This window comes from Lepisma saccharinum, chromosome 25 (assembly GCF_977018435.1).
Source record: "Lepisma saccharinum chromosome 25, izLepSacc3.1, whole genome shotgun sequence".
Classification (NCBI taxonomy): domain Eukaryota; kingdom Metazoa; phylum Arthropoda; class Insecta; order Zygentoma; family Lepismatidae; genus Lepisma; species Lepisma saccharinum.
The window spans coordinates 54,096,858-54,111,950 of record NC_139253.1 but is presented as its reverse complement, the minus strand read 5'-3'; the positions used below and the strand labels follow the sequence as shown (position 1 = coordinate 54,111,950).

At 41.7% G+C, this 15,093-nt stretch overlaps 1 protein-coding gene across 1 annotated transcript in view; it reads left to right on the top strand.

The window, feature by feature from the left end:
• ASPP (Ankyrin-repeat, SH3-domain, and Proline-rich-region containing Protein) overlaps positions 1-15,093 on the top strand; it is a 343,639-nt gene that overhangs the window by 30,470 nt on the left and 298,076 nt on the right. The gene's annotated exons all lie outside the window — the stretch shown is intronic.

The window sequence follows — 15,093 nt, the reverse complement described above, 5'->3', positions numbered from 1 at the left end:
GAAGAAGCACCTAAGTACAAACTGTGATTTTCTGTTGCTATCATTTAAGTATCACGGAATCAATTAAATAAAATATTATAAGTATAATTTTACATTGGGCATGTGTAAAGATTCTAAACAGTGATGATCCAACATGCATATCATGTCTGTAATGTTTGCTATTAATAAACATAAGTAACTGCCTGCTGTAAAAATTACATTTTTTGACTTTAGTGCTTTTCCCCCGAACGTCCTACTAGGGCAACGCTAAAAACCGGCCCCCATTCACATCGCAGAACGGTTATTTTGAGAAAATCCTGTTTCACTGCTGGCCGCTACGGGGAGGAAGGATTCTAAGGTTGCAGCTTGTTGCTCAAACAGGGTAGCGATAGGCCGAATTGGCTGTTTGACCGCAAGTTCCTCCTTAGGTAAAGGCGGCAACAACGGGTGACAGCCAAAAGGGCGTGCTGTTATCGTGGCGGTACTCTAGAATTGTTTGCCTTCAAGGCACCTGTACGCTGTGAAAGCTTGTGCGGTAACACAATGTATATTTTTGGATTTCGCCATATATTTCGAGTCGCGAGATCGAGATCAATTACTTACTTGCTTGTCGAGAGGGAGACTAGAACGGAATTTTTAAAATCAAGACGAGACAGGCATATACATACGAGTACAACACTGCTAAATCTTGTCTCTACACGTTTCGTGTTGACTCTATGCATTTTTAGTTTGAATCATCACAATAGTAATAAATGAACACACACAATGTAGTTTACCGTAATTGTATTAATATTAATGTACTAAAGGAGACATTGGAGTTAGTAGTGTAATTGGATTGTTTCAAAGTCACACTTGGTACGAGCCCTCTTTTTTTATGGATTTAACCTCAGTGGTAGCATATTTTGACGATTTTTTTGTTGATTTCATAGCGTTTGACGACTTTTCAGTGCAATTTTCACCGCATCTAATTTTTTTCCCACTCACACTTGGTACGAATGCTCTTTTTTAGCAATTGAAAATCAGTTTTTGACATATTTTGACAATTTTTTGTCGACGTTTTAGCGCTTAGCGATGTTTTAGCAAAATTTCCCATTTTTTCCCTTTTTTTCCCACTCGTACTTGGTACGAACGCCACGATCTTACGTGATATAACTTAACCTATCCTTTCTTTGTGCTAAACTACACGAGAGCCTCTACGTGCTAGTAGTGATAATGGACCGTTTGAACGTCATCAAGTGAGGATCAAAAAACCCTCAAAAACTCACTTTCTCTCCACGTTCCGCGCCTCATTTATTGCGCTGACGATGTTTCGCAGCGAAGAAAACAGCACCAAAAGATCAAATACTCACTTTACTCATTTGGGGATCACCAAAATCTCAAAAAAAAAAAAAAAAAAAAAAAAAAAAAAAAAAAAAAAAAAAAAAACTCCTTTTCTTCACGTTCCGCGCCTCATTTATTGCGCTGACGATGTTTCACAGCGTGTTTATATATATCGTGACCTTTTGTAAACCTCTCTCGGGAACGATGTGTAGTGGACTTTAGAGAGTTCTGCGCCCTTAAGTGAGGTTCGGTGTTGCCAACCCCCAAACAAAAATGAACAGAAAAAAAAAAAGCTCTGGCATCATTTTTTTTAAGCTCCTCCTGCTCTTATGCTACCTCGTCCTTTGACCTACACACTTTTGAAATGACTTACGAAATTTTCCTATAAGAGTCTGCTGTCTCCTCTTACTGTAAAATGTCCCTCAGTGTAATCTACACTACGACCTTGTGTGCTCTCAGCGTAACCTGCTACGATGTTTTTTTTTTTTTTAAAAAAACTCATGTGTGTGATCTTCTGCGGTGCGTGTGTGTGATAATCAAAATTATTATTTTTGTTAAGACCCTCAAAAAAGAAAAGAATAAAAAAAAAATAATATCCCCAGCCATAGAGAGAGGGGGGGGGGGGGGTGTGCGTGGTGCCCACAACACAAAAGTTCTATAATGGTCATGGCTATCGAAGCCATTTGCCTCTGTGTAGAGTTTCACGAGTTATATTATTATTTTTTTTTTATTTGCGCACCGAACTAACTTACATTGAATCCCGATAGTTGTATGTAACGTTAATTTGATCGGAGGCGCCTTATCGACAGGATCGTCGTTCTGCAGTACCGTCGAGAGAAAATCCAAATTGTAGACATGCCTGCCGAAATGTTTTCGTATGCGTGGAAGGGTGTGCTCGGACCAGTGTGGAAATTTATTTTTCGCACCGACACCAAAGTTTGAGAGCGTCTTCGTACTCGAATTATTAGAGGGACTCGTGGTCGAAGATGCGGTGTCCGTCGTGCTGGCGATGCTCGTCATCTCAACTTCGTTGTTGGTCTCGGGACGTTAAGGCTTCTATCAAGAAAGGATTCAAAACAATTTTGTCGGGCTGGCGCAAATCCAAAACTAATCCACTAGGATGATGAATTAATTGCAAATTTGCAGCATCGACGTCGGACGACGATCTAAACCAGGCGCGGCATTTTTGGCATACTCTGTAATTGTTCGTGGTGGGTTGCAGCGAGGAAGATTCTGTACCTACGAGTATATAACTTTCAAATCCGAAGAAATGAGCGTCGTGGGGTTGTGTTGCTTAGCGTCTGCAAGAAACACATCGTGTGGCAAAATTCGCAGCACGAGTCAGGTACGTCGCAGCAGGAGAATTCGATGCGAATGTTGTTGCCCGGGACGAAATGGAGCAAGCAGCATGCTTCGTTCTCCTGGAGGTCTATCTGGTCGAGGATCAAGCTAAATCCTAACTTCGGGGAAACGACCGCTTTAACGGTATTGTTGCTGCTGTTTGCCTCGAATCGCCTGGCTCCGAAATTGCGATCATCATCTTTCATGTGAAAATACGAAAAGAGCGTTCGCACGACGTCGACCCACGGCGAGGGGATCTTTACCCAGTTCACGCGCTCGATCTTTACCCAGTTCACGCGCTCGATGCGCTCCCGAACGAATGCGGAATCCTTTTTTGGGAAGTAGCGTTCTTTGCTGGCGTCCAGGTTGAGAGAATCGATGTACGTGGCCCAAGACCACACGCCAAGCTAGAGCGTTGATGCAATCGCTCTTGAAACTAGCCAGCTGTGGGGGCTGACAGATCGAGCTTCCTCCCCAGATCGAATTGCGTCGCGTGCCTTTCCACGAACGCCAGGTAAGCTTTCGCCGTGGGCCACACGATGCTCGTGACGATCTGTTCCCCCGAGAAATTCTATATAAAATAACATACCTGAAAATTGTATTCACAGTAGATTGAATTCTTGAGTTTTTTGTATTCGCACACAAGAAATTCTATATAAAATAACATACTTGAAAATTGTATTCACAGTATAGATTGATTTTTTTTTGAGTTTTGTAATCACCCCGAGAAATTCCATATAAAATAACATACCTGGAAATTATTTTTTTTTGGTTTGTGTGATCTGAGAAAGCATAATGGAATCCACCAGTTTGATCGAATGTGTTACTTGCAAAAAATTAATATCTAAAACTAATATTAGCAAGCACAGGGCAAGATGTAGCGAAACAGGTTCGAGAATTAATCGTTCGTTACCTTCTAAGTCTTGTGCTCGATGTGGAAAGATGATCAGCATTGCACATTTAAGTAAACACCTTAAAATTTGCAAACCATCGACCGGACGAGGAACATTGAAAAGGAAAATCGATAATGCAGATACGGAAGCTTCCACTTCAAAACAAGTTAAATTATCCGATGAACGCAAACCCATTAGATCTGCATTCAACGACCAACTCCAGGATTTTTCAATTAAGTCAGAAGCAGGCCGTGACATCCTTAGTTTCTTGGACGAAACGAAAACATCTGTACTAAATATTTTGAAAGATAAACTTGAAAACAACTCTATAAAAGTATACGTTGTTCTGTTTTCCGAATACGAGAAAGTTGATGGCACAACGAGTATTTTTTATCATCGTACAAAAAACCAGACACTTTATTTTGCTGACGTCGAAAATTTGGACAACTTCTATTATAAAGTTTTTAACGAGCTGGTTAAGAAACATGACGATTTCGAGGCTAAAGGGTCGGGATGGTCTCTGTGTGGAAGTCCTCACACGTTAACTGTTTACGTGAACCGATTCTCGCCTCTTCGCGCTTCCACCTACGTTCCTCTTCCACCGAACATTCAACACAAGAGGGCTGTGTTAAATATACAGAACAGCGATAAAAAGTGTTTTCTCTGGTGTGTGTTGGCAGAACTTCACCCGATTCATTGGTCAAATAATCCAGAACGGATTTATCATTACAAGCAATACGAGTCCGAGTTTGAAAGTGTAATGTCTGGCATCGAATACCCGGTGACATTGTCGGATATAACAAAGTTCGAAAATCGTGCAGGAAAACGCATCGCTATTAATGTATATTCCTTCACGTCAGATAAATATCTCGTGCATCCCGTCAGGATAAGCGATATCGACGATGACGATGCTCGTGTAATAAATCTCCTTCTCATTTCCAACGAGGATGTCCATCACTACACGCTAATTCGTTCTCTATCACGTTTGGTCAGAAGTCAAACTACCAAGTATGCAAACAACATCGAAGTTTGCCCGAGATGCCTAACCACGTTCGACGATCGTGACCGACGTGATCATCAAAATCTTCATAGTCGTCAAATTGCTATCGAGAAACTTGCCGAACATAAAATTTACTGCGGCGACAACAGACCGACTTGCATGTTGATGCCGAAATCAAAAGAGGTCGAAGAATTTAGGATGCATAAGGCATTGTTCGAACATCCTGCAATCATCATTGCTGATTTTGAGTCTTTTCTCAAACCGTTGTCGTACTGCGAACCAGACCCCGAACTTTCATCCACAACACCGTATCAGGTGCACGAAGCCTCGAGTTTCGGATATGTTGTCGTGCGACAGGATAGGATAGATGAACCGTATGTTTACCGAGGACCAGACGTAATCAAACATTTTTTTGAAAAGATGGTTGAAGAGGTTGAGACCATTGGCAGCTTCTTACGCGAATCGAAACCAATGCTTCCATTATCCAGCGATGAACTTCAATCTCACAATAACATTGAAACGTGTCCGGTGTGCGATCAACGTTTCACCAACGAGAACCGGAAAGTGTTTCACCATAATCACTTCACCGGAAACTACATCGGTGGAATCTGTAACACGTGTAATCTAAAGATCCAAAAACCTACGTTTGTCCCCATATACCTTCATAATGGCAGCGGTTACGACTTTCATCTCTTAATTCGGAATCTTGGATATGATAGACAAAAAATAAATATTCTAGCAGAGAATGAAGAAAGGTACATTAGTGTTAGCAAGCGAGTATTGATTCCGGGAACAAACGAAACTGTGGAGATGAGATTTTTAGATTCTTACAGATTTTTATCTGCCAGCCTGGACGCTCTTGCCAGCAAACTTTCGCCTGAACAATTTAGAATAACGAGAGCTAGTTTTCCCAACGTAGACATAGAAATGATTAGACGTAAAGGGATTTATCCTTACGAATATGTTAGTGATAATTCTAAATTTAACGACGACACTCTTCCACCTCAAAAAGAATTTTACAGTCGACTCAGAGAGAAAGGAATCACGGACGATGAATACGAACACGCGCAACGGATGTGGGACAAATTAGGATGTAGGACACTAGGCGATTATCACGATGCCTACTTAAAACTGGACGTGACGATACTCGCGGATGTTTTTCAAGCATTCAAGAAAACGTCGGCAAATATTTACAAATTAGATCCTGCATATTTTTACGGTCTCTCGGGCTTAGCGTGGTCTGCCATGTTATTACAGACAAAAATAAAACTCGAATTGATACCGGACGTGGACATGTTATATTTTATCGAGAGGGGGATACGAGGTGGAATGGTGCAATGCGTACAGAGACATGCAAAAGCAAATAACGTTCACATGACAGAAGAATACGATCCTAATGAACAATCGAAATACATATTTTATGTGGATGCAAATAATTTATACGGACATGCTATGATACAAAAACTTCCTTACGGCGGGTTCGAATGGGTGGATACCACTTCCATTAACATTCATAATTTCAACGACTGTGAATTTGGCTTGTTTATAGAGGTGGACCTCGAATTCCCCGACCATCTACACGATTACTTCAAAGATCTACCTCCTGCACCCGAACTAAAATGTTCGCCTGATTCAAATCAACGTAAGCTTCTGTTAACATTGGATAGGAAAGAGAGATACGTTCTCCATTACAAAAATCTTCAATTCTTAATTGAGAAGGGAGTTCAAGTAATAAATGTGAGAAGAATAATGAAATTCAAACATTCCGAGTGGTTAAAACCTTACATTGAAAAAAATACGTATCATAGAACACGCGCCACGTCAGATTTAGATAAAGATTTTTTTAAACTCATGAATAATGCTGTTTACGGAAAAACAATGCAGAATGTCAGGAAGCACGTGGACGTGAGATTAGTTCCCGATTCAAATAAATGTAGAAAATTGATAGCATCGCCGACGTTCAAATCACGAAATATATATGATGAAAACCTGGCCTTCTTTGTGATGGATAAAAAAATAATCAAGTTCAACAAACCAATCTACGTGGGGGCGACGGTTTTGGATTTATCTAAACTGCATATGTTTGAATTTCATTATAATGTCATGAAACCCTTCTATAACGAAAATATAACACTTTTGTACACGGACACGGATAGTTTTATTTATTCCGTACAGACATCTGACCTCTACAACAATTTGAAACAACCGAAAATGATTGATCATTTCGACACATCTTCCTTCCCTCAACCAAACAGATTTGATCTCCCTTCTCGCAATAAAAAAGTGCTTGGTAAAATGAAGGATGAATGCAACGGAGAAATCATTCTGGAGTTCGCCGGCTTACGTTCCAAAATGTATGTGGTGAAAACAGAAACCAGCATCACCAAAAAAGCCAAAGGTGTTGGTAAAAATACCGTGAAAAACAAGCTCGTGTTCGAGGATTACATCAATTGCCTCTATTCACAGTCGAGGATTCTACGTTTGGAGACAAGGATACAAAGCGTAGACCACGTGCTTACCACAAACAAAGTTAAGAAAATTGCGCTGGATCCGCATGACGATAAGAGATGTATTTTGTCTTGTGGAATCCACACGTTGCCTTGGGGGTACTATCGTTTAGAAATTAGTAAAAATTGTAGGCGATGCAAATGAAAAAAAAAAAAACCTTTAACTGTCTCACATACACAATAAAATAAATAGCAAGGACGATGAATCTCTTTGGTTTCCGAAAGCAAACCATGGAGACTGTACACCGCACGACGACAGATCATGAATTTCTACCTTCCATGTTAACTAAACTCAACGGTCTGTTGATCGTTCACCTCAACAGCATTTGGACGAAATTGGACGAGGACGTTGGTAAAATGTTTTACGTCTTCAACAACAATTTACATTTCTACGAAATTCCGATCGACGGAAAACTTCGGATCACCGTGAATCCGGAGAACGCAGGCGAAATTAAAATTTCTACTGGCAAGAACATTTTTCGAATGAAGCACGACAAGGTGGTTTCTAACATGGCGTACGATGTTTCAGCAGGAGATTGCCTATACGTGGAACTCCTAGGAGATTACGACAAACTCGTTCCTCTCTTCGTAGAATTACGAATCGTCTATCCTATCATAAATAACCGTTAACCAAAAAATGCCTAACGACATTTTCGGCAACACCAAGCGTGTGGAAGACGCAGAAGAGATTCTCATGCTGGACGTTCGAGTCAAAAAGTTGAGGAGCGATTTGATCGCTTTGCAGGAGACCTTAAACAAAAGTTTAGAGTCGGAAATCGCTACGCTCCAAACGCAATGTCTCGACCCCATTCTGAAAATCGATTCCGAACTGAAAACGCTCATAAAAAATTACGTCGACGTACCTTCTTACGACAACGTTCAAAATATACAGTTGAGCGTGGATTCGCTTCAAAATGATTTGGCCAAATTACAGCAATTTCAATCGAAAAATGAAGATTTGGAAAAATTGAAACTCGAAATCGAAGAACGAACTTCCGCAATAGAAAAGAATTTCTCTGAACTTCAAACCGTCGTGAACGATATCGATGCAGAACGCTTGCATGTCGTCGTTTCCAAATTACAAGAAGAATTCACCGGCACGTTGGAAGAAATTAAATCCAAGTTACAGACTTTGGAAGATACCATGACGAACCTACCATCGTCGGACGAACTGCAGGTCATCGGTAAAAGCGTTGCGAACATAAAAATTCAACTGGAGGCTTATCGAGATTTCGAACACATTCAAACCACCATCGCTACGCTTCAGGCGTCTTTGGAGTTGATCAACGAAGAAATTAAAAATATTCACGCTGAAGCAAGAGCGTTGACGAGCATTCAGGACACGTTGAGCACGGTTCAGCAGAAGATCGAATATTTAGAAAATTTGAACGTCGAAACGAATCTTGCTCATTTTCATCACGTACTGGACAACATACAGGGTGACTTGGAATCGTTACGGACGAGCGTGCCTTCGAGAGAAGATTTGGAAAAATTGAAAACGGCGGTGACGGCACTATCCGATTCGAGCGACGTCAAAAGTTCGTTGAGCGATCTCGAGAGTAGGGTGGCCAATCTTCCCACCTCCAAAGAATTGCACACTTTGAAAAGGAACATATCACGTATGCTGAAACGACTGGAAACGGAAACGGCGAACGTGGAACAGATTCGAGACGAACTTGCTTCGCTGGTGTCGACGCTGCCCACTTCGCAGAGCGTCGCCGACCTTCACACGCAGTTTACAGAGATGCGAAGCATCGTGAACGATCTTACCGAGAAAAGTTCGAAATTGAATCAAGTCGAGAATCTTCAGAACATTGTCGTCAACATCAGAGATCAAGTTGGAGTGCTGGAATCCACGCAGGAATCGACGCTGGCCTCTTTCGGTGCCAAGTTGCAAGAACTCAACGAAAACTACAAGCAGTTGAACGTGGAAGTGAAAATCAAACCGTCGTTTTCTGCCGTAACGGACACCATAGTCGAGCATTTGCTGCCCATCGAAAATAAACTCGGACACGTTCACAGTAATCTGCTCGGCGTCGACACTAAATTCGCCAAATTGTTCACCTTGCAAGCCATCGAAATCAACAGCGTACCCAATCAACAGAGGATCTCCACGTTCGTCGAAGGTAACAAACTGTACATGTTACATCCTTATCATCCGTACTACAAGTTTCTCCTCGATGGCACGATTCAGGTGAACGAATTTTCGTACTGGTCTCACGGCAGAAAAGCTAGCGTTCCCACCATGACCTTAATATCGAATCGTGGTGTCCAGAAAGCAGGAAACATTCCTCTGGCACGTTGGAACGAAACGCGCAACATATATGAAATACACGAAGACGAAGATCTTACCATTTTCGACGTGAGTGCCGGCGATAAGCTGATCGTTCAAAACACGAGCGAGGTGCCACCCTCTTTGAATCCCATCACGCTGGTGCTTCTCTTCAAACGTAATCTCTAAAAAATGTCTAGGCAAGCCATCGTCGAAGAATTGCATAAACCTGCACGCCGGAACTACGAACGTTTGGCTGTGGTAACCAAGGGCATCGACGACCTCTGGCAAAGTGACCTCGTGGAGATGAGTAGCGGCAATTTGAAAAACGTACATAAATCGAACAAGGGCAACAAGTACCTCCTCACCGTCATAGACACATTTTCGAAATTCGCGTGGGCTCTACCTTTGAAAGCCAAAACGGGAACGTGCGTCACGGAAGCATTCAAGACAATTTTTCGCGAAAGCGGCGGCAGACGACCACGGTTTTTGCAAACGGACAACGGTAAAGAATTTTACAACGCCGTATTCCAAAAGTTTATTCAAAAACACAAGATTCAACATTATTCGACCTTCAGTCACATCAAAGCCAGCATCGTGGAAAGATTTAATCGAACCTTGAAAACACATATGTGGAAACGATTCACGCTTCGGGGAAATTACAAATGGGTCGACATTCTGCCGGAACTCGTCGATACCTATAATGATACGGTACACAGAACGATAGGCATGAAGCCAGCTGACGTTACCAAGTCTGACGAGCAGCGTTTAATTTCGACAGTTTACTGTCCAAAGTACACACCCACGACTACCAAGAAATCAAAATTCAAAATTGGAGACCAGGTGAGGATCAGCAAATTCAAACGCACCTTCGAGAAGGGATTTACAAAAAATTGGAGCACGGAACACTTTACGGTGGTTCGAGTTTTACCCGGAAACCGACACACGTATATAATAAAAGATAGTAGCGGCGAGATTTTGAAAGGAAGATTTTACGAAGAGGAACTCTCTAAAACAAAACACCCCGACACGTACCTCATCGAGAAAGTATTGCGTAGGAAAGGTGACAAACTGTTTGTCAAATGGCTGGGACTTCCGGAAAAGAGTTGGATCGACGCGAACGAAGTGATCTTGTGAGTACGTGGAACGTGGTGAAGCGTCTACCGGATCCGGAAAGTCAAACGAGAAAAAAAAAGAACGGCGAGTTGCTTCCCGACAGCATCCGCTGTCTGATCGTAGGTCCTTCGGGATGTGGGAAAACGACACTGCTCGTGGACAATTTTCTCCTCGCACCGAATTCGTTAGATTGGAAGAACAGGCACCTGTACGTGTTCTCGAAAAGTTTGGAGCAATCCAAATACCAGCAACTGATGAAACTGTACGATGGTCTGGACATTGCAACGTTCGCTTCGGAAATAAAACCACTCGACGATCGTCGTGAAAATTCAGTCGTTGTGTTCGACGACGTCATCCTGGAAAATCAAAATGAAATTCGCAACTTTTTCACGCAAGGTCGTCACAAAGGAATGGATTGCTTCTACCTAGCTCAAACGTTTTCCAAAATTCCAAAACAGTTACTACGCGACAACGCTAATTTCATATGTTTGTTTCGTCAAGATCACACCAACCTCAAGCACGCGTACGATGACTACGTAGGCGGAGACATGAACTACAATCAATTTTCGGAACGCTGCTGCTCTACTTGCTGGAACAGTGACGATTTCGGATTCGCGACGATCAACATGACGAGGAAACCCAACGATGGAAAATACAGAAACAAAATCAACGACTTTCTAAACGTTGCAACGTTGTGAGAAACGACGTGTATATAAATAAACGTTATGACGAAACGAAAAATCGAAGACGAAAATCTTAAGCTTCGCGATTACCTCGCGAAACGCTTCAAAGGTTGGAAATCCGAGAATCGCGGATTCTACGAAGAGAAGAAACGTCAGGATCAACCTGTGATCGACGCCATCAGCGGTCTAGGTAAAGAAATTAAAAGTGTCACGGAACAAAATAAAAATTTGATCAACGAACTCGTACCGCTCGCAGCTAAAAATTACGCTGTACCCACGCCCATTTCGAGCATTCCTTCGACGCCGTTCGAACTGAAGGAAGCACCGGCACGACGTCGAGCCATAGGTAGCACGTCGTCGTCTTCGGATAAAATCGAGTTGGGACCGTTGGCACGAGACTACCTGAGCACGGGGAAGTTTGACAAGGATGAAGTGTTCGGATTGTATCCGAGCATGGAAACCAACGAAGGCGGTGGTGTGGTGTGGAAGATTGGGAAATCGAAGGTGACCTTCGAAGGCAACGACATTAAAGTTAATTTAGGCGAGAAGGATAGTTGAACCAGGTATCCGGGTACGGTGGGACTGTGGGAACTCGTTGCCAAAAAGCAGCCGAAAGATTACACCGACGAAGATTACCAAAGTTACAAGGAAATTCTAATCATGACGGATGCCTTGTACCAGAACAACGACGCCTCGCAGAATAGGGTGAAATCGAGCAGCGGCGAGAAGTACAGGAATCTCATCAAACCGATTTGGAACCAGGTGAAAACAGGCAGCGGCGTCAAACGCTACAACACGTTACCTAAAGAATTCGTTTGGGTGGACGACGTGAGGAAACTCGTGGACCGATTGTTGGTGATAGCCGGCGAAGAAAATGCAGGCAATCGTAATTTCTACAACGAGAAGGTTGGCATCGTGGACATGATCAGCACCAAACTTTCCAACTTCATTGTGAACGACGACAAGGGCATAGGTTACCTGATTAAAATCATCAACACGCTGCCTCCGAGATTCTGGAACGTGGCCGAAGGAAAGGGACTCGTAAACGACATCATCAACAAGTTACCTTTCGAGATGCATTTACCTGGCTACCAGTACTGCGGACCGGGTACCAAACTGGAGAAAAGATTGGAGAGAGGAGACAAGGGTGTGAATCCGTTGGACGCCGCATGCAAAGATCACGACATCGCCTACAACACCACGCAGACGGATCTGGACGCACGTCACGAAGCAGACAAAAAATTGGAACGTGCAGCTTTCGAAAGGTTCGTAAGCAGAGACGCATCGCTGGGTGAACGGGTCGCCGCACTGGGTACCACCATCGCCATGAACACGAAACAAAAACTTGGGTGGGGTATATAAATAACATAGAGTAAAAAATAAATAAATAATAACAACATGTCTCGTATAACTGATTTGCCGCCGGAACTACTATGTAAAATATTTAAACACGCAGTAAACGGAGATTGTGAGGATGTAGGGAAACTTGTAATCATAGCAAGAACGACGCCGGAATTTCGCATCCCTTGTGAAATGGTTCTCAAGGACCATCTTCGGGAGATCAGCGGCCTGAGGTGCGGTGATCTCAACATTCTGCTTTCGGCCGCAGGCAAAAAATTAAACGAAAGGATGGACACGGACCATTGGTGGAAGTCTGAACAGAAGGCGGCAGATATTGTAACGCACGTCATCTCGTTTTCCGAAGCACAAGCTTTCTTCCTCTTACACACACTGTAAAAAAATAATAATATACGTGTCAAACAAAAATGTACGTGTCAAAAAAAAATTATGTACGTCAAAAAAATATGAGACAAAAAAATATACGTCAAAAAAATGTAGATGTCAAAAAAAAATTGCCATGGAAAAATTTTTTATCGTCAAAAAATTTTGTCTCGATTCAAAAAAAAAAGACGTCAGAAAAAAAAATTGTCTTATCGTAAAAATTTTTTATCGTCAAAAAAAATTTGTCGTCAAAAAAAAGTTGACGTGGACATCGTCAGAAAAAAAAGTTGCCTTGCCTTATCGTAAAAAATTTTTATCGTCAAAAAAAATTGTCGTCAAAAAAAAAAGTTGACGTGGAAAAATTATCATCGTGAGAAAAAAGTTGCCTTGCCTTATCGTAAAAAATTTTTATCGTCAAAAAAAAAATTGTCAAAAAAAGTTGACGTGGAAAAATTATCATCGTCAGAAAAAAAAAGTTGCCTTATCGTAAAAATTTTTTATCGTCAAAAAAAATATACATGTCAAAAAAAATATACGTGTCAAAAAAAATGTACAAGACAGAAAAATGTACGTGCCAAAAAAAATGTACAAGTCAAAACAAAAAAAAACACTTGATATATAAATAACACACATCGTGAAAAAAAATCTACGAGATCTCAAAAAAAATTCTTCGGTATATATAAATAACACACATTGTGAAAAATTAAAATTCTGTAACACACACCCTGAAATTTCTCTTCGATATGACGACTGAAAAAAAAATGACTGATCTCCAAGCATTAAAACAAATGCTCAATTTGTCAGTCGAGTATGTAAAAATTCAGGAATTGGAAGTCGACAAACCTTACACGATAACTTTCGGTTCAATCGTTTCTACCCAGTATGGTCCCAAGGTGCGTCTGTTGCTCGACGGACAATACAGTCTATTTTTACCAGATCGATACGCTAACATGTTATCGGACGAGAAGCTATCTATCTTAATCGAGAACGAAACTCGAATCGTGTACAAGGGGACAAGGGAACTTCTTGGTAAGAAAACGAAGCACGTAATAGAATTTGTTTAATCACGGACACCCCCGGAATATATATATATAAATAACATACCATGAAAAATATGACAACTTGTCTAACTCAACTTCCTCCCGAAGTGTTGCACAAAATATTTACGTTCACGTTCGACGGGGATGTAACTAAACTCATAGACTTGTGTAAAGTAACGCCAGAATTTCGTTCACCGTGCAAAATGATTTTCATGGATCACCTCCGAGAAATAAGCGGAATGAAAAAAATGTTCCGATCCGCAGAGACTCTCTTTCGAGCCGCAAACAAAAAAATTGACGATAAATTAGACGAGCTGCACGAGTGTAGGCAGGGGAGAAGAAGATTTAGCGAAGAATGGTACGCGTCGAACATTGAAACTGACGATCTTGTAAACCACATGATAGCATTAGGCGAAGCAAAAACTTTTTTTCTTTCCCAGAATACATATATATAAATAACACATCGCCACAGTTTGTTTTGAGTGAGACGATATAAATAACACATACCTTGAAAAAAAAAATTACACGAGACAAAAAAAATCTCAGAACATTTATATATATAAATAACATACCGTGAAAAAAAAAACATGAAGCCCAAGGGTGTCGTGTACCAGATACCATACTCCAATCTGAAAACGCTGGGTGCCCTCGATGGGTTACTCACCAAGAAACAACGCGAGAAGAAACGTTCTTGCTTGTCGAAAGAACACGGAATGAAATTACTTCTCAGCACACCTCAATTGAGACGCTTGCAGCGTTCGCGGAAACAGCAAAAGATCGGAGGTTTCATATTCAGCATCCCGGCCATCCTGGCAGCATTGGGGGCCGTTGGAAGTTTGGCCGGCGGAAGCGCCGCCATCGCGAAAACCGTCATCGACTCGAAGAAGAACAAGGCGGAATTGGAAGAACAGAAACGTCACAACCTGGCCATGGAGAAGAAAGGGGGGAAGGGAGTGATGAAAAAGTTTAAAAAAAAGAAACAGCAGCACTCACCAACCGAGACATTGAATCTCTGATCGAACCATTACGAATCAAACACTTCAGAGGCGTTTTCATGTCCGACTCGCTACCTTCAACCGTTAAAAATAGAGAATGCGGAGTCGTCAACTTGGACGGTCAAGAAAATCCAGGCACGCATTGGATATGTTACCACAAAAACGACAACAACAAAGCATTCGTTTTCGATTCTTTCGGAGGTGTTCCACCTACAAATTTAGTCC